The 23,954-nt window shown below is 43.3% G+C and overlaps 1 protein-coding gene across 2 annotated transcripts in view; it reads left to right on the forward strand.

Annotated features, from left to right (window-relative positions):
* MRTFB (myocardin related transcription factor B) overlaps window positions 1-23,954 on the forward strand; it is a 220,456-nt gene that overhangs the window by 52,614 nt on the left and 143,888 nt on the right. For both annotated transcript variants that reach the window (XM_069983711.1, XM_069983712.1), the window contains exon 2: window positions 1,826-1,900. The gene's annotated coding sequence lies outside the window, so the exon portion shown is untranslated. The remainder of the gene's footprint in view (window positions 1-1,825; window positions 1,901-23,954) is intronic.

The following is a 23,954-nucleotide window of genomic DNA, read 5'->3' on the forward strand; positions in this document are numbered from 1 at the left end:
TTGTAGGAAGTCATAACTTGCATTTGTAGGAGTCGCTGTCCCTTTGCCCACTATTCCTACTTAAAAAGTTACTGAAACACATACTACGATATGTAAACATTGGGGGAGATTTATCAAACATGGTGTAAAGTGAAATTGGCTCAGTTGCCCCTAGCAACCAATCAGATTCCACCTTTCATTTTCCTAAGAGTCTGTGAGGAATGAAAAGTGGAATCTGGTTGCTAGGGCCAACTAAGACAATTCTACTTTACGGTTTGATAAATCTCCTTCATTGTCTATATCTGGCCATATTTGGTCTGTTCTATATTCGCATATGGTTTTATTTGTGGGCTGGAATAGCAAAGTAGTTTATAAAGCAGACCAGGTGAAGATATCCTTTGTTTTGCACAATAATATGGCACTACGCATGTTTTTGCTTATCTGTAAATCTTCTTAATATGCCATGGGATTCAACAGACCTGTACAATAAAATGCTCCATTGGACTCTGTGTCAATGCCCATATACCCATAGTTTATTATTCGTCTGTAAAGTCTCTGTGTACAAGACTGTACCAAGTCTTCCTTTTAAGGGCTTAGGGTTGGTGGTGCACAGAGTAGAGGAGAGTTTTTATGTCAGGCACCGCCCCTGCAGCACCTGCACAAGGCACAGCACAGCCAATCAGTATTACCTAGGGTACCTCTCGGGGTAATAGATTGGCCAGCATGATGTCATTTATTTAAGGCTTAGCATAGAGTCCTGATTTATTGTTTTTAGGAAACAGTAAGGTTCCTATTGTTGATCTTCTGAGAACTCTTCCGCATTTGGCAGAAATGAACATACTTCCAGGATTAGGATGGTAATACACTTGTTTGCCATGTATCCTGGCTTGTCTGAGTGTTATTTGCAATACTGTGATTAACCCGAAGACATTGTACAATCTTTTCATAGCATCTCTGAGGCAATGGACCTGATTCATTCAGCAGTGATGTTACTGGCGAGGACACAAACCATAATTCATTAGAAAATATATTTATTTCCCTTTCTGTCAGACGTAATGAGTCTCGCGTTACATATTTGGATTTCTCGCTAATTTTTCTCCTTCAGACTGTAACAGTGACTTAGTAATGTACTTAGCAGAGCTTAAACATATAAGGCGAAGGATTTTGTAGAAAAGCTTGTTAGTATTGATGTGGGATGGGGACATGTCTAAGTCCCCGGGACATCATGATCTAGCCAACTCTTACAAGTAAGCCCAGAAAATTATACAGGTTTTAGATTTTGGCAAATGTCTTTATAATATACATCTTATGATAAATTTTAGGAATTTTAGAATTTAATCTATATAAGAATATTTGGAGTCAAAGTCACTGAGAAGTTCCAGAACTATACTATCTATTGTTCTATAGGGTATTTGTGTGTGTGTGTGTGTGTGTGTGTATATATATATATATATATATGTAAATTACTATACTATATTGTTTTGCATAAATCCATAACAACTCCTCAGCTAGACCTTCGGTCCTCCAGTTGTTTCACTACTACAATTCCTATCATGCCTTGGCAGACAAAGCGTTAGCTGTCTAGGCATGTTGGAAATTGTAGGTTTGCAACAGTTGGAGGGCTGAAGGTTCCCCATCCCTGGTCTAGAGGAAAGTGTTAGTATGCCTTTAATAACCCTGGAGAAGATAGGTCGTTGATCACGGTACCAGGTTATCCAATAGTATCCAATCTAGTCTGTGAAAAATTGTGGTGTACATTTTTTAACATTTCAAATTAGATGATGTAGAATGAGTATTATCCATTTACCTGATTATAACAGAATATGACGTTTTCTGCTTCTTACAGGTTTTGTTGTTAACCGGTTACAGCTGATAAGTATGTGAAAGACACAAAAGGCCCAGAACCAGGTTACAGCAAAAGGTGAGTTTTGAAGACTTTACATAAAATACAAGATACAGGCCGCAGATATGTTCCAACACACACCAAATGAAAATCAATAAAAAAACATCAGACAGCAGCGAGATCTGAGAGGCAGAGAAGGAGATACAATAATAGTGGTAGGATACAAGGGCAGGCCAGATGGGTGTAAGAGGTGTGTTTTTCTGAGCACAGCGACACTCTACCGTATCTCTTTTTTTTTCCATACCCCGGACACCTGCAGCTTGTTCTCTTCATACGGTCGCTGCATACATCAGTAATGCGGCCATTTTTGAGCCCACCACCATATACGGCGACTGCAGATTCTCTAGTCCGGTTTAGACGTTTTTCAGCACCTGCCCTATAAGACGACGCCCAGCGTATAAGATGACCCCTGACTTTTGAGAAGATTTTCCTGGGTTAAAAAAGTAGTCTTATACGCAGGAAAATACAGTATATTGTCATTAATGGGGTATTTATATCTTGGTAAATTTATGGCTTCATGGCTTCCTAAAGGCTAGTTTGTCGGCTGTCAGGGGTGGACAGGGTGCAGAAATAGCTTAGCTTAGTAACTGCTGAAATTACGTAACAGTGTGGCTCACAAGGCTTTGTCATTTACGCAACTCCCATTAATGTCACTGGAATAACACAAATTTCATAATGCAGCTGTTTTTGGCTTCCTCCAACTGCAAACAATCTAAGGGAGGCCAAAAAGCTTTCTTTTACCAAATTAAGAATACCTCTTTCACCTTTTTAATTATTATTATTTATTTTGTCCTTTACAGAGCACCCTTCGGCTCTCCAGACATTTATTTTTTTTTTTGAGTAAGCACATGCATTCTTTATGGAATAATAGTATTAGAGCAACTTTTTTGTTTTTAGATCTGTGCCATTCCTCTATTATGTTGTCTGGAAATTTATACATAAATTGATAGCTGTTTACTGAAGTAAACAGGTTAGGATAGTTCTGACAGGTCTTTGAAGAAGTCGGGCGAAAATTTTTATTGTATTGTAAAAGCACTTTATAAGCATTTCCTGTAATAAGTGGGGGATTTGTATAACTTTTGGGGGGCAATACAATAATTTAATAAAAACTTTCACCGGACTTCTCCTTTAATGCTTTTTTCTTGTTACCACTAGGATCCTTTTGTTGAGGATTCATCACTTTTGGTAGCAAGGATAGACTAGCGTGCAAAACAAATGACTGAAACTGATAACAACTGAGCCATCCAAGGCATGTACAGTATATGTCGGCAAAATGTCAAAATGGGATGCTGACTTATATATACTTTAATAGTCTAACCCTAATAGTCACTAACTGACTACCTGACAGGCCTTAAAGAGAAACTGTCAGCAGGTTCTGGCATCACAGAGGACAAAAAGAAGACTGGTGCCGGGATCTGCAGCTCTGCTGATAATTTCCGTTTAAAGTGAATAGGGACCACATTTGTAAGTGCACATGTACGTCAGCATTCCATCTTGACGTTGTACTGACACATAGGGTGACCTACGGTAGTTGTACGCCAGTCTTAAATGAAGCCACGCCCCCTTTTACCAGCTGGATTTACTAAGAGGTGTACACCTCTTAGTAAAGCCGTCCAGCCTGGTGCAGACTTTGTGCAAAAATTTGTATCATGATTTACGCCTGTGAGCGAGCGTAACTCATGGTAAATCAGGCACGAGATGAAATCATGGCTCCTCCCTGCCTTGACACCCCCCCCCCCCAGCAGCACGGCTGGCGTACATCGTTTTTTCATGGTGTACACCAGAGGCACATCTTAATAAATGTCCCCCTTAGTGTCCATAAGGGACACAATTGTAATGTAAAACTTTTATTACAGACCTCAATATAAGTCAGTTGATTCTGTCTTATCCTGTATGATACCAGTGTGAACAGAGACTTAAAGCGGTATTCTGCTCAAAAGTAACTAGATATGTTGCTGCCCATTTCAGTGACATAACAAACAATGTATTCTTTCCTTTGCGCGCTCCCCCAGTGTTCTCCTACAGTATCTTCAGGTCCTGGTCAAGACAATTCCACTTCCGAGATGACAGCGCGCTCAACCAGTCGCTGGCTGCGGAAGGACAGTGATTGGCTGAGAGAACTGGCACCCTGAGACGATTCTTTGAAGTGGAGGCGGATTGTCTCAGCTGGGGCACGAAGATGCCGTAGGAGGACAGTGTGGAAAGGTAAGAATGCGCTGTTTGTTATTTTATCCCCATAGGAAGCAACTTATCGAAAGTTATTTTTCTATCCATGGCAGAAACCCTGGTAGGTATGTCTCTTATCTTCCTCCTCGGTGCAGTTATTTGTGTGCTCTACGGTACGGTGAGACCATTAGGAGCACTGGGACACTGTCCGCCCCCATAGCGTCGATGTGGCCCGCCCATGACCGGCCTGCTCCATTCATTATCATCAGAAAGGGGCGGCTGGACGGAATCTGATTGGCACTATGGGGGCGGGCAGTGCTTCTAACGGTGCCCCAGTTCTCCTGATGGTCTCACACTAACTGCACTGGAACAGCGCCAAGGAGAAAGGTAAGAGACATACTTTTCTTCTGTGCAAAAGGGACATAGCAGTAGATTTGTCTAACCTGCTAATAGTTCCCCTTAGTAAGTGGTAAGTGACCATTTCCCCCCTTATTCTCTCACATCATGTTCTGTGTCTTGCCTGAATAACTTGAGAAGAGTCCAGGTCTTTTTTCCCCCTGTAAATGATAAGATCTGCATTACATTATACATGATAAATAACACCTCTGCCTGATTGCCGCCTTTACAATGTAAGGCCAGGTTACCATGGCAACTGATGGAAACTGCAGAAAATGGAAAATTAGGGCTAGTGTCCTTGCCTTTAATAAAAAGGATTGTATGATTGACAGAGCTGTTCTTTCTGAAATGTAAAAGGAGCTGTTCTTGTCATTAAACGTTTGATTACAATGAACAATTTGGTACATCTCAAGAACATATTAGGCTCCATTACTGGTATCCGATGACACCCTGCAAGGAGCAGGATGATCATACATACTATGGTTGAGAGCAACAGGTGCCATTCATTTCAATGTCCCCTATTTGAGTCCATTCAGGTCATATATTTATTTATTAGCCCATAGGAGATAGCAGCAGTCTGCTGCCACCGCTTCTATTGTGCGGAGCAACGGCCAGCGGACTGTCACTATTCTAGTTTTTTTCAAAATGTTGAAAGACAAGGATCAGCCGACACTTCACATTTTTTTTACACTTTTCATTACCCACATTAAAAACCACTTATATTCCCATCAGACTCAATAACCCATTAAAAACAAAACATTACTACATTGCATGTGGGCTGCTGATATATTTTGCTGATCTGTTGGCCAAGCCGCAGCCTTTGAGGTTCTGACTCTCCTATTTCTTCCACCATTTCAGCACATACAGAGCAGATTGTCGAGAATAGACAGGTGCCGGGGTTGAGCAGTATAGCGATGTGTGTAGGTGCCACATGCACTAGAATACTGTTTAGTTACAATTAATGCACAGACTATTTTTACTCCTGGAAAGCTGCAGAGGATTATCTGAAACTATATCTTAAAGTCTCCTAGGCCTCTAAACATAGCGGTGAGCCTTTGGAGCTACAGTATACATTATGTTATGTATCAGAATGGTAAATGACAGTATGAAATAATGCAGGTGTGTTATGGAAATAATTGTCCTTATGAAGAGTACTTTACTTTCACCTTTAGTCTTTACCTCTGTAACCTATTTCCCCGTTTCTGACAGTCCCTTCTGTATCTGATCTTGTCACCATGTGTAGCTTCTTCTGCGTGACGCCTGCTTGAGCATAATGAAGTGCAGAGCAAAGCTTGTTATCCCAGCAACCGAGCAGCCAGAATGATTGAAGTGCTCACAAGACATTACTCTTAACCATGGAGAAATGTCTATAAAACAATGTTCAGTATTATGGATGGCCTTGTTATGACAGGAAGGCCGGGAGGATGACAGTCAGGCCCAGCAGGATCTTTTAAAGAGCAAGAGAACATAATTATTGTTTGACCTCTGTAGAAATTGCTTCCAAAGTGAAGGAGTCTGTGTTGTGAGCATCTTGTGCTGCTAAGCAGGGGGATCACTGATCACAACCCGCTGGGTTATCCTCATCATTTTAGACAATATAAAGACTGTGTGTGGAAATAATGGTTTTATGATGCTGATAGCTGTGTGTTCACTGCTCCCCCTACACAGGACTTTACACCAGAGCGGTCATTAACATGGCAGCAGCCTACCTATTCACAGTATGGCATGTACAAAGTGAGCAGGGCCAGATTAAGGTTGGTGGAGGCCCCGGGCGGCAACCCCCCCCCCCCCAATAAAAAAATAAACAATGCCACGATCTATGCAGATGGCAGCTTACTGTAGGCGACTTAGCACAGGCCCCTCCTCGCTCCTGGCTGTATTGCTTAGCATCCTCCTCTGTTGCGCACAGGATGGTCACTAGAGGCTGCAGTGCAGAGGAAGATGACAGACCCTAGAGAGAGGAGCGGGGAGGGCAAAGTATCAGAGTGTATTCCCACATTGTATTTGTGTTAATAAGGCAATGTGAGAACACAGCACTTTCTGTGCGCTGTTGCTCACTGTTTTAGGGTCCTATTACATAGCCTGATATCCTGGGTAAGCAGCACCGATCTACAAGGGTTCCTGCTGGTGGGGGCCCCTAAGTGGTGGAGGCCCCGGTGCACGTGCCCCTGGTGCCCTCCCTTTAATCCGGCCCTGAAAGTGAGTACTGCTTTCTTTCAGATGCACAGTTATCTGGATGCTCCAGGTCAGGTGCCCCGCTGTATACCATTTCTGGATTTAGCTATTTGAGCATTAGGGCAAGTATTAGTTAGAAATCTTTTCGAGTTAGATATATTGTAAGTTAAGTTTTAGTAAATTAAGATCCTACCCCCCCCCCCCCCCCCCCCACACACACACACACTTTAAGCAGTGAACCTGCTGATATGCCCCAGAAGCTCTTTACCTTATAACTGCAGGGATGTTAATGATTTTCCTCTTCTCCTCTGCATTGAGCGCATAGCCCCTAATTGCCCCCATGAAAATCGGGGGGCTTAGGAGCTTTTGGGGCATCACTCGTCTGGCCGGAGCACACCCTCGGAACAGCCAACCCGCCCACTCCCGTGCTGCCCACTATGCATATATGAATATTAACAGCCCTGCAGTTATAAGGTAAAGGGCTTCTGGGACATATCAGCAGGTTAATTGGGCAGACTGCTGATAGTGCCCCTTTAAGGTGATATGGTGGAACTTTAAACAGTACCTTTCAGTAAAAAGAAATGTTGACATGTCCGAGAGACATGTGAAAATCTTTTATTAGAGAAACGAACAGTGGAATTATCTGTGACCTAAATGGACCACATAGATTTACATTAAGGCGTCTAGGTCACATGACACGGAGCTGGAACTGAACTCATTGCATGTGTACTTTGCTCGTTCTGCTGATTAGTCACAGTCTGACTACTCAGACCCTGACCAATCAAAACTTTTGACATGTCTCTCTGACATGGGCACTGTCCAAAAAAAAACAAAAAACTTTGCACATTTAAGTTCTGACAAGTTCTGCAGAGAGATAACCGGGTGGACAGGTCGCAGTTTGCTTATCAAGGGGCTGATTTATCAGAAATATCAGTCGCAGTATACGGCTGGTTGCACATAGGGGAATTATGGCTGTATTTTCCCTTCCATATTTTCCTCTGCAAATCGCTGCTCAACCATAGGTCATCAGACCCACAGTTCAGGTCATCAGACCCTAGGCTGGGCCTTGCAGCTGTAATACAGAAACAAAAATACAACTATAATATGTCCTTGTGAAATCACCTAAAAAGCAATTTCGGTGATGTGCTTAATTGTATATCTTACAGCTCATGTTAGGGCTTGGGCTACATGATACTTCAGGTTACATGGTCGAAGATCGCTCTGTTACACGAACAGCGTCAGGCTAAGTAGCAGCCGGAGAAAGTGAATGTGGTACGATTGCAGCACCTAAATTGCCGTAACAAATATGGGTGCAGGTCCCAGCTGTCCGTGATCTAGACCTGCCCTAACAGTATTAATGGGATTATATGATGTGGTTAGTATAAGCTATAGTTGGGCTGTATTATGGGCACAGAGCTACATCCCCTTATTACTCTAATGCAAGTCTAGTGTAATCTAAGTAACTTATCATCTAATTCCCAGGTAGCACTGATGGGTAAAAAGCCCCGAACCTATGTAAAGTATTCATTGAAGGGGAACACCGACAGTAAAAATGGTATTTCATTTAACTCTTGATAATGTAGTCTCTCCACAAGAGGAGAAAAGATATATACTCATGTTTGTAATATTTTTATTTATCAGCTAAAAACTTGACTCCTAAATTTTTCCGTTTAGGAGCTAAAGGTTTTTAGGTAGTTTCTCTATAGGCCGATGCATTGTCAGTTAAAAATGATAAATTAACTCATATAGAATCCTGAGATTATTTAATAACTTTTAAAGCGTAACTGTCATGTTTTTTTTTTATTGCAGAAATCAGTAGTATAAGCGATTTTAAGAAACTCTGTAATAGGTTTTATCAGCCAACAAAGCCTCCTTCTGTCCTCAAGAAGCAATCTCCCAGCCTCCCCCCCTGACTTCTTATCTGTGCATTATCAGGCAAACACGTCTTTATTACAGAGAAGCCAGTGAAGACGTGTTCTGCTCTCTCCATTGTAAGCCTATGAAGGGGGGAGGGGCTGAGGGAGATGAGGGAGCAGGAAGAGGTGACATGAAGGTCAGCTGTTTGTAGACTGTCTGGGCACCTAAAACGCTAAATTCAGGTGTCAGAAAGGTCAGTGCTTATCTATGAACTTACTGAGAGAAGACTGCAGGGTGTTGTGCTTTGCAGAAATCCTCCGTGCTCATTCACTCCTCTCAGCCCCTCCCCTTTCCATAGCCACATAATGGACACAGAAATCCTGCTTCTTCTGATGTGAGGGGGGAGGCTGGGAGATTGCTTTTTCAGTACAGAAGGAAACTCTTTTAGTACATAAAACCTATTACAGAGTTTCTTAAAATCGCTTGTACTGTTGATATTTAATGTTTTCAGAAAAATGACCCTGAAATGACAGTTACACTTTAAGTATTGACTTTGATTTTATTCATATAAAATAAGTAACAGGTTTGCGCTATAATTTTACAATAGTAACAATTGATTTGTATGGAGCATGTTTATTGTGTACCAGTATTGGTAAGGGAATATTTTCCAGATAAGTGAACTTACAGTAAGTTCTCTCATCTCTAAACCCGTTCCTATGGAACGCCTGTTATTTTTTTACATGCATTTTTTAGACTAGACGTCTATTGTATCTTATGTTTTTGGCTTTTTTGATTTTAAAGTGTCTCAGTTTTCACGCCAGATATTAAGAAATGTTATGAGTCTAGAGACTTCATTGAAACCAGACCGAACACACGCATTGTGTGCAGACGAGACGTAACAGGTCACACAGCCGTGTAAGCATCAGGTCTTCCTCCACAAAGTTAAATGTTTCTGTGCTTTGTGCATTTTTGCTTTTGTAATTTTAATTGTAATTTCAAATCCAAATGAAAGCATTCAACATAAAAAGGTTAAAAATAATTGGGATTATAAATGGAATTCGACAGGCCTGAGAGAAAAGTACAAGCATTAAACCCATTGCCAAAAAGTCTGCCCTGCTTTTTAATTTGGTGCTTGGTTATCTTTTTGTTCGGTGGGAATTATAGGCCTGTAAGTTTTAGTACAATCCTATATTAATAAATCATCACTTATTCCCGCAGCACAATATAATGTGAGCAAATTCCACAATCTGAGCATCAGTTTATTAGGATGAATTGGAGTTTGATGGGTCCTTAGAGCCGCTCCATCAAAGATAGACAACTGAATGTTCTCATGCCCCAGATATTCTGCTTATTTAGTTGTGACATTGTACACTATGGTAGTGAGATTTTTAGAATTTGAACTAAAAGTGGTTTTAAAAGGACACTCCACTTTACATTATATGTATCTGTCAGGGGACCCTTGTTTACTAGGCAGCTCCACATTGTTGGGTAGCCAGTGCTCCCTATTGCGTTGTGGCTAGTTTTAGAGCTGTAGGGTGCTAACACACATGACCGATGCGCAGCAGATACGCAGCAGATTTGATGGTGCAGATTTGATGCTGTGTTCAGTTATTTACATCAAATCTGCTGCGTATCGCAGCAGAAAATTCACTGCGATACGGTGTGTGTTAGCACCCTTACAGTCTACAGAACTGTCATAGGCTCTAACTGATAATGTACCCCAGAGCTCCACAGTACTTCCCACTGCTTTGCATTTGGAATTACTGTAATTGTTTTACTGTTCAAAGCCGCTATACATTGTTTGTGGCTTACATCACAGGTTCATAAATGCATTAAACCTACCTTTAGTCAAACTGCAGAACGTTACACCATGTCCAGCTGGGCAATGCCTTCTTTCAAGCTGTTAACCCCCATTTATGACTAAGGTTTGCTTGACCATTGCTGACTGCATGGCCATATCTGAGGACCAGGTGCTCAGTTATATCCTCCCCACTGCTGAGCTGGCATGTACTGTTTACAAATATTTATGTGGTAACCACCTGATTTTACCAACTTTGCTTTGTGGAAAAACCCCTTTAAATGACATGAACACAGAACCTTGGGTGAAGTATTGCAGTATTTGCCTTTCACGGTTTAGTTCACATATCTTAATGTTGTATACAACCATGAGAAGAATAAATATCCCCTTAAAGGGGTACTCCAGCGAAAAGCTTTTTCCCAGTAAGTGAAACACATTACAAAGTTATATAACTTTGTAATATGCTTCAATCACCTATCTGCCTATCTATCAGAGCTGAGCAACCTGAGTCATCTGACAAAGGGAGGCTGGCCTAACAGGGCTTAGACCAGTTTCCCTCTGGATGATGTTGATGATGTCATTGTCACAAAATGGCTGCCACAGAGCAGCCTGCGGTCAACAGTCATTAGGTAAGAATGTGTTTACTTCACTTCCTGGTGGGAGGTTGAGGGGGCAAAAGATAGGGAAGGGGGCAGATAGGTGATTGAAGCATATTACAAAGTTATAGAACTTTATAATGTGTTTCAATTACTGGGAAAAAACTTTTTGCTGGTGTTCACACATACAGGATCTGCAGCAGATTTGATGGCCCAGAATTGATTTGCTTTGAATCTGCAGCTTCAAATCTGCGCCATGAAATCTGCTGCAAATCCTGTACGTGTGAACGCACCCTTAGGGTGGTATTACACGGGCCGAGCAGGGCCCGATAATACCTGTAAACGAGCGCCGATCTGCTAGATCATTTACTGGGCCTATTACATGGCCCGATAATCTTTTGACAAGAGCTGCAAGGACATCGTTACCGATGACCTTGCAGCCCTTGCTAAACTGGCATACATTACCCATCCACGTTCTAGGGCTACTCTTGCCGTCCGCTTCTCCCGGGGTCCCGCGCGCTCTAGCTTCACAGCGGCCTGTCAACTGCTAGGCCGCTCAGCCAATCACAGGCCGGGACCGCCGCGGTGCGTGGTCGGCGCCCGACAAAAATAGGGTTTAACCTATATCAACGATCAGCCGATGATCGTTGTCATCGGCTGATCGTTGCATTTATTACACTGAGCGATAATCGTCCGAATCGGGCCAATTCTGACGATTATCGTTCCGTGTAATAGTACCCTTAGAGTTCATTCACACGTACAGGATACACAGCAGATTTGATGGTGCAGATTTGATGCTGAGTTCAGTTATTTAGGTCAAATCTGCTGCGGATCTGCAGCAGAAAATCTGCTGCGGTACGGTAAGTGTGAAGCTACCCTTAAGAGGAAAAAGGGTAGGAAAACTGAAAACCTTCTGATTCCCTGTCACCTGGATTTCATCTTGCACGTTTTGCACACCTGGCCCAATGCCCCTGTTTTCCAGAACCTCTTTCTTTCCAATACCGATCTCCAGTTTCTCAGCTGAAAGTCACCTTTTTGTCTCTCAACAAAAGACCTTTTTCCTTTACACCTCCCTATCGCTAGCCTCCAGTGCCATATTTGTTCCACTCTGCTTCCCTACTCAGATTAGCTACTATAATCTCTCCTCTCCTAGCTGCATTGAACACCCTGTCAAAATGTGGTCAAAGTGACCCTCCTATGGCTCCAAATATTGACCACAACACTTGTTTTGCTTTTTAAATCTTTTTGAAAAAATAACTTTATACAACTTACAAAAATATCAACTTTATGTAGGACTGACCAATTTTCTAGGACTTAGTAGCTGGTGCACGTGACATATAGCTGCTGCTGGTGCTTACTTTTGGATCTCTTCTATTATTTCACTAGTAGTATTAATGCCCTACCAGTACAAAGCAGGCTTTTAGAGTGGTGAAAGTGGCCCCTAGGCTCTACAGCGGTTGCCCTTTCCTGAATAAATCATATATTGCCTTTAGCCACCCACGTTTTGCCATTTTATTCTCGTAACTGTTCATTTTGAACAAACTGTTCATCTAAAGAAAAAAACAAAAATCCATCTATACTGTACAATTTGTTCAGCAAGAAATCCGTTTTGCATGCATATTTCAGCTTGCAAATGCAAAATTCTTTTAAACCGAGCCAAGTCTAATGCCCTTATTTTAACGGTTTAGTAGATTCTTAAATTTAATGAGAAATAAAACGAACCTTTAATAAAATATTCACTTCTGAGTAATCAATTTAAGATGCATATTTTAACTATAATGAAGCCAGTGATGTCAATGTAAAAGGTTCATAAGTACATAAAGTAGCTGCCTGCCTCCCCCGAACCATGAACTTTGCTGCCCCACTCCATGCTGTGGCTGATGACTGAATATATATTTAGTGATTGCTTTTAGCTCTCCTATCATATGACTCTATTCACATCTGTGCTCCAGATTCCATTTATAATTAAAGCCATGCCACTGTGCCAGATATTCTTGTGATGCAACCCATCGTGTTAATAGAGGTCTCGGAATATGAGTGGTTCAGTCACTTTTCTTCCAGATATTTTAGAATGAATCATGATTGATTCTTTGTCATGTGAGGGAAACTGCTACCAGGAGGGTCTGGATGCCGCCTTTTTTTTTTTACCTTATTGAATTAGACATATACACTCAAAATGAACCATTGGTTTATATAAACTAGATATTAAAGGGGCAAGTGTCCTCTATGCTCATCACTCCTTGGTCATATCTTGCCAACTTTGTCAATGAGACTTGTACTCATGAGATTCTTTTTTCACATCGTTCTGATGTGGCTGGATTCAAACATAATTTTGGGCTAGTCATAGTCCTTTGTATACTCATCTTCCACATTGGTTGCAATGTGGACAACATTTATGCACAGACTGCACAAATCTCAGACTTACCAACAGCATGGTCTGCCGTCTGATCCCAATTCTGATCATCCCAGTGAACAAAAGGAAACTGAGAAAATCACTGGGGGTTTTTCTAAAAAAGCTCTAAATTATGTGAAATAACTGTGCTTTACTTCCTGTTTCAATGCTCAGTCCGACTGATTACAGCAGATGTGGTCTATAGACTGGCCCATATCCAGTGACCAGACTACACATGTGCCAGGGAAGGAAGCATGATGTTGCATGTTTCACCCAGGTATAGGTATCGATACATTATATGATTTAAACTTTTAAGTTTAACCATCACCTTTTGCTGGTGGCAGAATACTTCAAAATCCTGCCACCGCGGACCCTGTGCATACAACGGAGATGGAATTCTTCCAGAAGCATTGTATATGCAATTCAATAAACTGCACTGCCAAAAATGTTCCGTCTACGGCGCACGCCTGCAAAGGGAGCACGGCAGTAGGATTTTGACAGCCTATCCTGCCAATGAAAGATTAGTTACTCTTTAAGGTTAGTGTTTTATACCATCACATTCAAGTACAGAATCTGCTTCAGATATCAATGTATATAAATTATACAGCATAATATCTGCTGCAGATCCAGTATGTATGAATGTACCCTGAGGCTACATTCACACGCTCCGTGCATCCGTATTTGTTCGCATTGCTCAGATCCATTTATTATTGAACAGTGATCTGTGACCTGTCAGTTTTTTTTCGTTGCACAGATCATGGGCTCATAACACGTGAATGGGGCTATTCTACCCTATTCAAACGAATGGGTCTGTAGTCTGTCTTTAACCTCTTAAGGACCCATGACGTACCGGCACGTCATGGATCACTGTCACTTAAGGACCCATGACGTACCGGTACGTCGGCCCTTTAAACGGGCGCCGCGGCCGGCCGGGTCCCGATCGGGGGAGATGGCCTGCTATAATACATAGCAGGCCATCTCTCCCTGTCGGCATGGAGGGTTGTTAACCCCCCCCATGCCGACGATCGCCGCTATTGGCTGATAAGCCCATAGCGGCGATCGGAACCTTTCCGGGCCATCGGTGGCCCGATGACCCGGAAAAAAATGGCGGTCGGTGCTGTCCGAGGACGGCACCGACCGCCATTACTGTAAAAAGTAATGGTGGTCACGGTACCACCGTCCCGATCGCCGTGAACGGCCGGCCAGCCGGCCGGCCGTTCACGGCGATCAAGGTCCCCACAAGTAATAAATACCTGCTCCGGACCCCTCAGCTAGGTAGCTGAGGGGTCCAGAGCAGGTATTTGTACATTACTCACCTGTCCCGGGGTCCTGATCGGCGTCTTCCGGGTTCCCGGCGTCCTCTTCATCTTGTCGGGACTTCGGCTTCTTCCGTGAGTCCCGATCGGCTTTTTCCGGCTCCAGCGTCGTCTTTTTTCGTATTTTTCCGGCTCCAGCGTCGTCTATTTTCGGATCTTGCGCTCTGCTGCCCCCTAGCGGCTGATAAGTGTAATACACGTATCAGCCACTACAGGGATGTTCAGAATGTAGTAAAAAAAAATTTTTTTTTCCCAATTTTTTTTTTTCTATTTTCCGCACCCTATCGCCGCTGACTGTTGATCAGCATCGCACGAAAGTGCGCTGCTAATCAGCAACTCCTCCTTTTTGGCGTAGGGTGTGTTTTTTTTTTATATCCTACTGCCACGGTCTGCTGATAAGTGCCGAACATAAGTGCGGCATTTATCAGCAACACCATTTTTGGCGTAGTTTTTTTTTTGTATACTTACTGTAAAAAAACACTACATTACACCACACTACATTGAATAAAGTTTTACACTACACCACTACATACCCCATATACCAATCCCCATATAAAGATGGCCCCCAGGGTATTTTCGGTATCGGACGCATACGTTATTATTGCCTCCGACACCGAAACAGCCAGTGAGGATGAATGGGGGGTCCTTTGTTCCTCCATTCATCCTCATCCTCCTCATCATCCAGTGACGTGTCTGGGAGTAGCGTAGCGTACGCTGCCCCCCAGACACGTCTTTTCTGCCAGTACCGTCCCAATAAGAGATGACGGTATGGCGTGAAATTCTACAAACTCTGTGAGAGTACCTCAGGGTACACTTACAGATTTAGGGTACGTGCACACTGCGGAATGGCGAAGGATAACCCTTCGTGCATTCCGCAGCTGGCACCCCCCGGCGGACTGATGCAGGGGCGCGTCTCCGCCCGTGTCATAGACTCTATCCTATGCATGGGCGGATTCCATCATCCGTCATTCCATCAACACGTTGGACGCAGAGTGGAATCCGCCCGTGCATAGAATGGAGTCTACAACACGGACGGAGACGTGCGCCTGCATCAGTCCGCCGGCGGGTGCCAACTGCGGAATGCACAAAGGGTTATCCTTCGCGATTCCGCAGTGTGCACGTACCCTTGGAGTGTATGAAGGAAGGGACACTCGAATCCAGCCCCCAGATGCCCACTCTCCCCCCCCATCCTCGGAGTTAGTGGGGACATCGTCCGGGAACTGATCTTCCCACTGCTGGATAAAGGTTACCACCTGTACGGGGATAACTTTTATACCAGCACCCCCTCTTCCGGTCCCTCGCTGCTCGAGCTACTGTAGCTTGCGGCACGATCCGAACATATCAGAAGTAGTAATAGAGCCCTAATATTTAGCAGCCATGGAGCGGACCCAGCGCTTCTGGATATGAAGGACCCCGGATCGCACCAGGACAACATTTTCCAGGTGACGTCCCCCACACTGGAGAAAGGGAGACCCCAGAAGAAGTGCAGAGTGTGGGGTAACAGGGGGATCAGGAAGGACAACATTTTCCAGTGTGACACCTGTCCTGATCCCCCCGGCCTCTGCATACTGGATCGCTCCAAGGCGCACCACACGTCACTGGGGTTCTACATTATCTAAATTCTGTCCCTTATTCCTATTTCAGGGGTCACGTTGATCCAGGGATTATTCTGATCGCCATTATGGAGTCGGGAAGGAATTTTTCCCCTGTGATGAGGCTACTGTCGTCTGCCTCACGAGGGGTTTTTGCCTTCCTCTGGATCAACACAGGTTGAGTTTGATGGACACCTGTCATTTTCAACCTTATAAACTAATAATTGGCCTAATACCCCCAAATAAATTAGAATTGTCCCTTTTCCCCAGCTAAATAGGTATGGCCGCCATTCCCATTAGAGGATGCCATGATGCAATTACAAAGCCTCTGTGCGGCCAGGACAGTAGAAACCCCCCACAAGTGACCCCATTCTGGAAACTACACCCCATAAGGAATCTAACAAGTGGGGCAGCGGGTATATGGCCCCCTGGTGACGGCCACATTTGGGACGTGAAAATGAAAAAAATGGTATTTTTTATTTTCACGGCACATGTTCTACACATGTGCCCATCACTAGTGGGGTCCATATGCTCACTGCACCCCTTGTTAGATTCCTTATGGGGTGTAGTTTCCAGAATTGGGTCACTTGTGGGGGGTTTCTACTGTTCTGGCAGCACAGGAGCTTTGTAATTGCGACATGGCCTCCAACCCCCTTTCCAGCCTCTAAATGGCGCTCTGTCCTTTTGGTGACTTGCCCTGTGCCCATATGGCAAATTATGTCCACATGTGGGGTATTTTCGTACTCAGGGGAAACTACCCTACACGTTTTGTGTTCATTTTCTTTTTTAACCCCTTGTGGAAATGGAAAAAAATCAAGGCTAGACCAACATTTAGTGTAATTTTTTTTTAATTTTTACTCTAAATCATTGATCTTGTCTTGATTTTTTCATTTTCACAAGGGGTTAAAAGATAAAAAAAAACACAATGTGTAGAGCAATTTCCCCTGAGTACGGAAATACCCCACATGTGGACATAAAGCGCCATGCGGGTGCAGGGTAAGCCTCCAAAGGGAAGGTGCGCCATTTGGTTTTTGAAGGCTGGATTTGGATGGAATGGATTTCGAGGGGCCATGTTGCATTCAAAAGGCCCCTGTGTTGCCAAGACAGTTAAACCCCCCACAAGTGACCCTATTATGGAAACTACACCCCTCAAGGAATGTAACAAGGGGTGTAGTCAGCATATGGACCCCACTGGTGACGGGCACAAATGTGGAACAATGTGGCGTGAAAATGAAATATTAAATTTTTTACACTATAATGTTGGTCTAGCCTTAAATTTATCATTTTCACAAGGGGTTAAAAGAGAAAAAAAAACACAAAATGTGTAGAGCAATTTCCCCCCGAGTCTGTTAATACCCCACATGTGGACATAAAGCGCCATGTGGGTGCAGGGCAAGCCTCTGAAGGGAAGGAGCGCCATTTGGATTTTAAAGGTTGGATTTGGCTAGAATGGATGATGAACGCCATGTCGCATTTACAGAGCCCTCGTGCTGCCAAAACACTGTAAACCCCCCACAAGTGACCCCATTCTGGAAACTGCACCCCTCATGGAATCTAACAAGGGGTGCAGTGAGGATATGGACCCCTGGATGACGGGCACATTTGTGCCATGAAAGTGAAAAAATGAAAATTTGTGCCCGTCACCAGTGGGGTCCATATGCTCACTGCACCCCTTGTTAGATTCCTTGAGGGGTGTAGTTTCCAGAATGGGGTCACTTGTGGGGGGTTTCCAGTGTCTTGGCAGCACGAGGGCTCTGTAAATGCGACATGGCCCTTGAAATCCATTCCAGTGAAATCCAGCTTCCAAAAGCCAATTGGCGCTCCTTCCCTTTGGAGGCTCGTCCTGCGCCCGCTTGGCACTTTATGTCCACATGTGGGGTATTTCCGTGCTCGGGAGAAACTGCGCTACATGTTTTGTGTTTTTTTTTTCCTTTTATCCCTTTGTGAAAATGAAAAATTGAAGGCTAGAACAACATTTTAGTGTAAAAAATACTTTAGTCTTTTTTCAAGCCATATTGTTTGGAAAATCTGTGAAGCACCTGTGGGGTCCAGATGCTCACCGCACCCCTTGTTACATTCCTTGAGGGGTGTAGTTTTCTAAATGGTGTCCCTTTAGGGGTGTTTTTTAGGTTTTGGCACCCCAGAGCCTCTGCCAACCTGAAGTGGTACAGTCAAAAATGACCAAAAATAACGGAGCCATTGAAATTCACTAGGCGCTCCCTTATATCTGAGGCTTGTGGTTGCGTCAAATAGCGCAATAGGGCCACATATGGGGTATTTCTATAAACTGCAGAAACGGGGCAATCAATATTGGGGTGCATTTCTCTGGTAATAGGTTTATAATTATGAAAAATATTGGATTACAATAAAATCTCTGCACAGAAAATTAAAATTTTCAAATTTCTTACACACTTAGGGCCACATGTATCATCCGGCGAATGGATGATTTTCGTTGGAAAGTGACGATTTGCGTCTTTTTTTAAGCGAAAATGGCGGATTTGCGAATAAAATATTCGCAAATCGGCACTTTCCGCCGAGTACGCCAGGGGGCGGAGAGTGGGCGGAACGGAGGGCGCGGACTCAGAGTCCGCGCCATTTATCATCCGTTCCGCCAAAATGTATGCCGAAAACCTACTCCAGTCCTCAGCTGGCGTAGGTTTTCGGCGGTGCGCAACGGCGCGCACGGGATTTATGTAGAGGCAGTTCGCCTCTACATAAATCTCCGTAGGGCCGGAGCTGCGGGGGCATTTTTACGTCCGGCATAAAAAACGCCGGACTTAATAAATGCCTCCCTTAGCTTTTATTTCTGTGACTCCCCTAAAGGGTTAAAAAACTTTCTGGATGTGCTTTTGCTGAGTTTAGGGGGTGCAGTTTCTGAAATGGGGTGCTTCGTGGGGCTTTCTAACACACAGTCCCCTCAAATAAACTTTAAACCTGAACAGGTCCCTAAAAATATCTGATTTTTAAATTTTACAGAAAATTTGGAAATTTGCTGCTAATGTTTTAAGCTTCCTATTGTCTAAAAAAAATGAAATATAGTTTAATAAATGCCGCCAACATAAAGTAGACATGTTGCTAATGCTATTTAATATATAATTTATGTGGTATAACCATTTTCTGTATAAGCAGAAAAGTTTTAAAGTTGGAAAAATGCATTTTTTCACAATTTTTCACGCTATTTTGGGTTTTTTCATAAAGATTCGTTATAAGTATCGACTCCAATTTACAAGAAATGTGAAGTACAATATGTCACGAGAAAACAATCTCAGAATCAGCCGGATAGGTAAAAGCATCTCGAAGTTATTAATGAATAAAGTGACACTGGTCAAATTCATAAAATTTGCTCCGGTCCTTAAAGGGGTAGTTCACCCCAAAAAAATTTATTTCAAATCAACGGCTGCCATGAAGTGCCAGAGATTTGTAATTTACTTCTATTAAAAAATCTCAAGCCTTCAAGTACTTATCAGCTGCTGTATGCCCAACAGGAAGTTGTATTATTTCCATTCTGGAGAGCACGAGAGGTTTTCTATGGGGATTTGCTCCTGCTTTGGACAGTTCCTGACATGGACAGAGGAGGCAACAGAGAGCACTGTATCAGACAGGAAATAAAACACCACTTCCTGCTGGACACACAGCAGTTGATAAGTACTGGAAGACTTGAGATTTTTTAATAGAAGTGAATTAGAAATCTCTGTCACTTTATGGCGCCAGTTGATTTGAAAGAAATTTTTTTTGGGTGGACTACCCCTTTAAGGCCATTTCAGGCCCGGTCCTTAAGGGGTTAATAGTGGACAGATTTTACAGATGTGTGAATGCAGCCTAAGAATATGTTACATGTATTTTCTGCTGGTAAGTCAATGATAAAACCTGCTGCAAAAAATCCACACACTATATATATATATATATATATATATATATATATATATATATATATATATTACATATTAAGGCTATGTTCACACTACTAAGTTCCGTGGAAATCACGGCCATTGAAACAGCGGTCGTGATTGCCATGGAACTCATGTAGTGCTGCAGGCTGAAGGGATCTTAGCCGGAGTGTATACACATGGTATACACTCCGGCAGGGATCAATAGTGGCACCGTAGAAAACTGACAATGTCAATTTTCTGCGGTCACTATGCAGTGAATAGCGGCCACAGAAAACCCTGTCAGTGCACACTATGGAGCAAGCGGCTGTGCTGTTGGGAGTTCTGATGCGGGCAGAACTCAGCGGCGCTAAATATCATCCGGCCGGTACTGCAGTACCGGCTAGGATGATCTTTTCAGAGACCGGCTGTTCCGTGACCTTGCCGGTCTCATACTTAGTATGAACATAGCCTAAAGGAGTATTTAGCTCAAAAATAACTTTTCATATGTTGCTGCCCATGGGGATAACATATCAAAAAGCGTATTCTTACCTTTCCACGCTCCCCCCGATGTCCTCCTTCATCATTTCTCGCCTTAGCCCGCTCGTGAGGGCACTTTTTTTATCTGTAACCCTGACCACCACTGACACGAAGTGATCACCTGGCCAAGAGCAGGGAAACAAGTGTCTCCTGAGTAGTATAGGGAAAGGAGACCCTGTTATTTTAACTCTTTGTCTCTTTCTCTAATTTATTTATGTAGAGGAATAGACAGAAAGGTAGATAGATACTGTGCTTACTGTGCCAAGCAGAATCAGATTGAGCCAGTGGTGGGCAGTTACTACAACAGGGGTAGGTTCCTGGCAGTGGGTTCTGAGGGCTAGGAGCAGCGTAGACAAGCAGGAAAGGTGTCAAACAGTGAGCAGGGTATAGGTGAGTGTACCTTTATGCTTTTCTTGCATTTTGCTGTAGTCAGACAGCTACTTTTAAAATATTTTTAATGGAATGAATGAAATTTTATGTCCATGTTACTGGAGTTACTGATGCAGTGGTGCATTGTGTGTGCATCTGCCTCCTGGTTTTTGGGGGCTGTGTAATTATAGTGTTTGACACTTTTCTTGTTAAGGAGTTGGTGGTGTATTTTGACATTTCCCAAAGCAATTATTGAAATGTATAAGTTGTACAAAGCAGCAGGTGCTTGGTCATTGTGTAAAGTTTACAAGCCTGGAGAAACAGAAATGGCTGCACATCGCACCCATGTTTGATACGAAAGCCTATTCAGCTGCATTAAAAACCAACATCAGAAGTTAGTATATAATTTGATCAAACCATATTGCCTCATGTACCACGTGCAAGTCTTCTGATACACTTGAGTCCCTAACTAAACAACACTGTGCCGGTCAAGGACCGCCAACCCCGCAAAGCGTGTGCAAGCCGGGAAGGGGGCCACAGAATGGCCCTGCAACCCCACTGTCACAGGACCAAACCTCAAGGGCCCCCCCAAACCCCGCTGGCGGAGAAAGCGGACGCCAAGCAACACAAGTGTGAACAAGCTTTTTCCACTCACCAATGCACCAGCAGGTAGACTGGGAGAAAGAGGAGGTACTTGCCATATGTACACAGGTGTTCCTGCTAATTTGGATCACATGGGTCTTACAAAGGAGGAGTGTTAGCCACAAAGAAAGGGGACAGAATACATAAAATGCGCAAGCCTGGAGGATTGAAAAGGCTGCACATTGCACCCATGGTTGAAAGCCTGTTCGGCTGCATTAAAATCCAACATCAGAAGTTAGTATATAATTAGATCAAACCATATTGCCTCATGTACCACGTGCAGGTCTTCTGATACACATGAGTCCCTAACTAAACAACACTGTGCGGCCAGCGACCACCAACCCCGCAAAGCGTGCGCACGCCGGGAAGTTGGCGGTCGCTGACTGACCCAGTGTTGGTTTAGTGTTGCGACTCATGTCGGCCAGGGGTCGGCACGTGGAACATGAGGCAATATGGTTTGATCAAATTGTATACCAACATCCTGGCGTTGGTTTTTGAATGTAGCCAAGAGTGTCAGCCATAGGTTTGAGGTGCAGCAGCTCCCTGCTCTCCATTTCCGTATTGTGTGAAGTTTAGTTTGGACATTTTTCTTCTGAAAAGCAGTATTGTGTGGTTTATAGAGTAGGTAACTAATCACCAAATAACAGTCAGTATAAACATACTTGGAAATGCTGGCTGACCAATGAAAGTGTTTAGGGTAACCAATAGCATAAAAATTCTATGCTCTTGCTTAAAAAAATGCCAAAATGACACACTTTGGCATGTGATTGCTCCTTATTGCTACTTATTCCTTCTTATCAGTGTTTGGCCCATAAAACATGACTTGGGATAATTTACCAAGCTGCAGTGTCTTCCAGAAGGGAAAGTTGACTGTGTCTTTTTGTCCCTTTTTAGTACGGAGCAGGGCACTGACTAGCTAGGTGTAAGGCTTTTGATATGAGCGGGTAGTACAGTATGTCTCTAAACCATCAAAAATCCATTGTGAAATCCAATGAAGTTGCAGCATCTGCTTTCATTCCTTGTCTGCTTAAGGTGATGGTGATTGTAGGCTGCAGGGGCTGGTCAGAGATCATGAATGAGCTCAGAGACCAGATCCAGCCAAGCCTCCTGTGACAACGCATCATCCACTGATGTCACAGAGGGAATTGCTGGAGGCAATACACATTTTGTAGTGACTGAAGGGGCGGGATCTGAAGAAGCGCGGATTAGGAGGCGTGAAACAGCTGTTATCCTTGGTGGAAGGTGTTGGCGTCCCTCTCCCCATGAACTTACACCGCGCTAATATGCACGAATAAAGGAAACATTTCTTCACCCACCGGTGAGTGCACTCGGATTTTTTCCTGTCTTCTGTCTAGTACTATATGAGTTGCTAGTGAACTTTATCCGATCGTTGCACCACATGAGGTTGTGGTTGTATGAGAGAACATATCCAATTACATGCAGCTGGTGAGGCTATTATTGTGATAGATGCCGTAGTAGTGCCGACTCTTTCTATCTATGAACTGATTCAAACATTTTGTAGTCCTTTAATTTTCTACTTCCTGTCAGTGGTGAAGCGAGGAAAAGCACACAGAAGCCAGTACTATTATTAATAAGTTGTGTATCTGGGGATGATATTTTTACAATTTTACAAATTGCAAGTGCTAAGGCTTTTTGAACACAAGAAGGAAAAATCGAACAATGGCCTGGTCATCAAAGGGTTAAAGTGTCACTGTCGTGAAATATTTTTTTGCAGAAATCAATAGTCCAGGCGATTTTAAGAAACTTTGTAATTGGGTTTATTATCCGAAAAATGCATTTTTATCATGAAAAAGCAGTTTGAAGCTCTCCCCCCTGTCTTCATTGTTCTCCTATGGAGAGAGCTAGAGAAGACCAAAACAGGACAACAAAGAGTTAATCTACAAATCCCTCACCCGTTATCTGTTCTGACCATCACCACTGACCTGTCTGAGCTCAGATTACAGCTGTCACCCAGCTCTGTGCCTGTAATCCTCTGTTATCTGCTTTCTGCTGCCGGCTAACTCCCTCCTTCCTCCTCCCCCCTCCCCTCTCCCTAGAACAGACAGGGGACGTCTCCTGCAACAAGTCACAATTTTCAGATTTTTCAGAGTGGATGAAAAAGAGGAAGGAGGGGGGGACCTGGGAAAAGGCTTTTTACATGCAGATAATGGCAGATTTGGCTAATAAACCCAATTACAAAGTTTCTTAAAATCGCCTGGACTATTGATTTCTGAAAAAATAAAAAAATACGACAGTGACTCTTTAAGGATGCCATTAAACTGACATATGGAGTCTTATAAGCCATGCAATGTGCCATTGGGGGTGAAGGTTAGTATGTAAAGTAGCACTATAGAAAACAAGGGAATA

The sequence above is a fragment of the Dendropsophus ebraccatus genome, chromosome 9 (genome assembly GCF_027789765.1).
Source record: "Dendropsophus ebraccatus isolate aDenEbr1 chromosome 9, aDenEbr1.pat, whole genome shotgun sequence".
Classification (NCBI taxonomy): domain Eukaryota; kingdom Metazoa; phylum Chordata; class Amphibia; order Anura; family Hylidae; genus Dendropsophus; species Dendropsophus ebraccatus.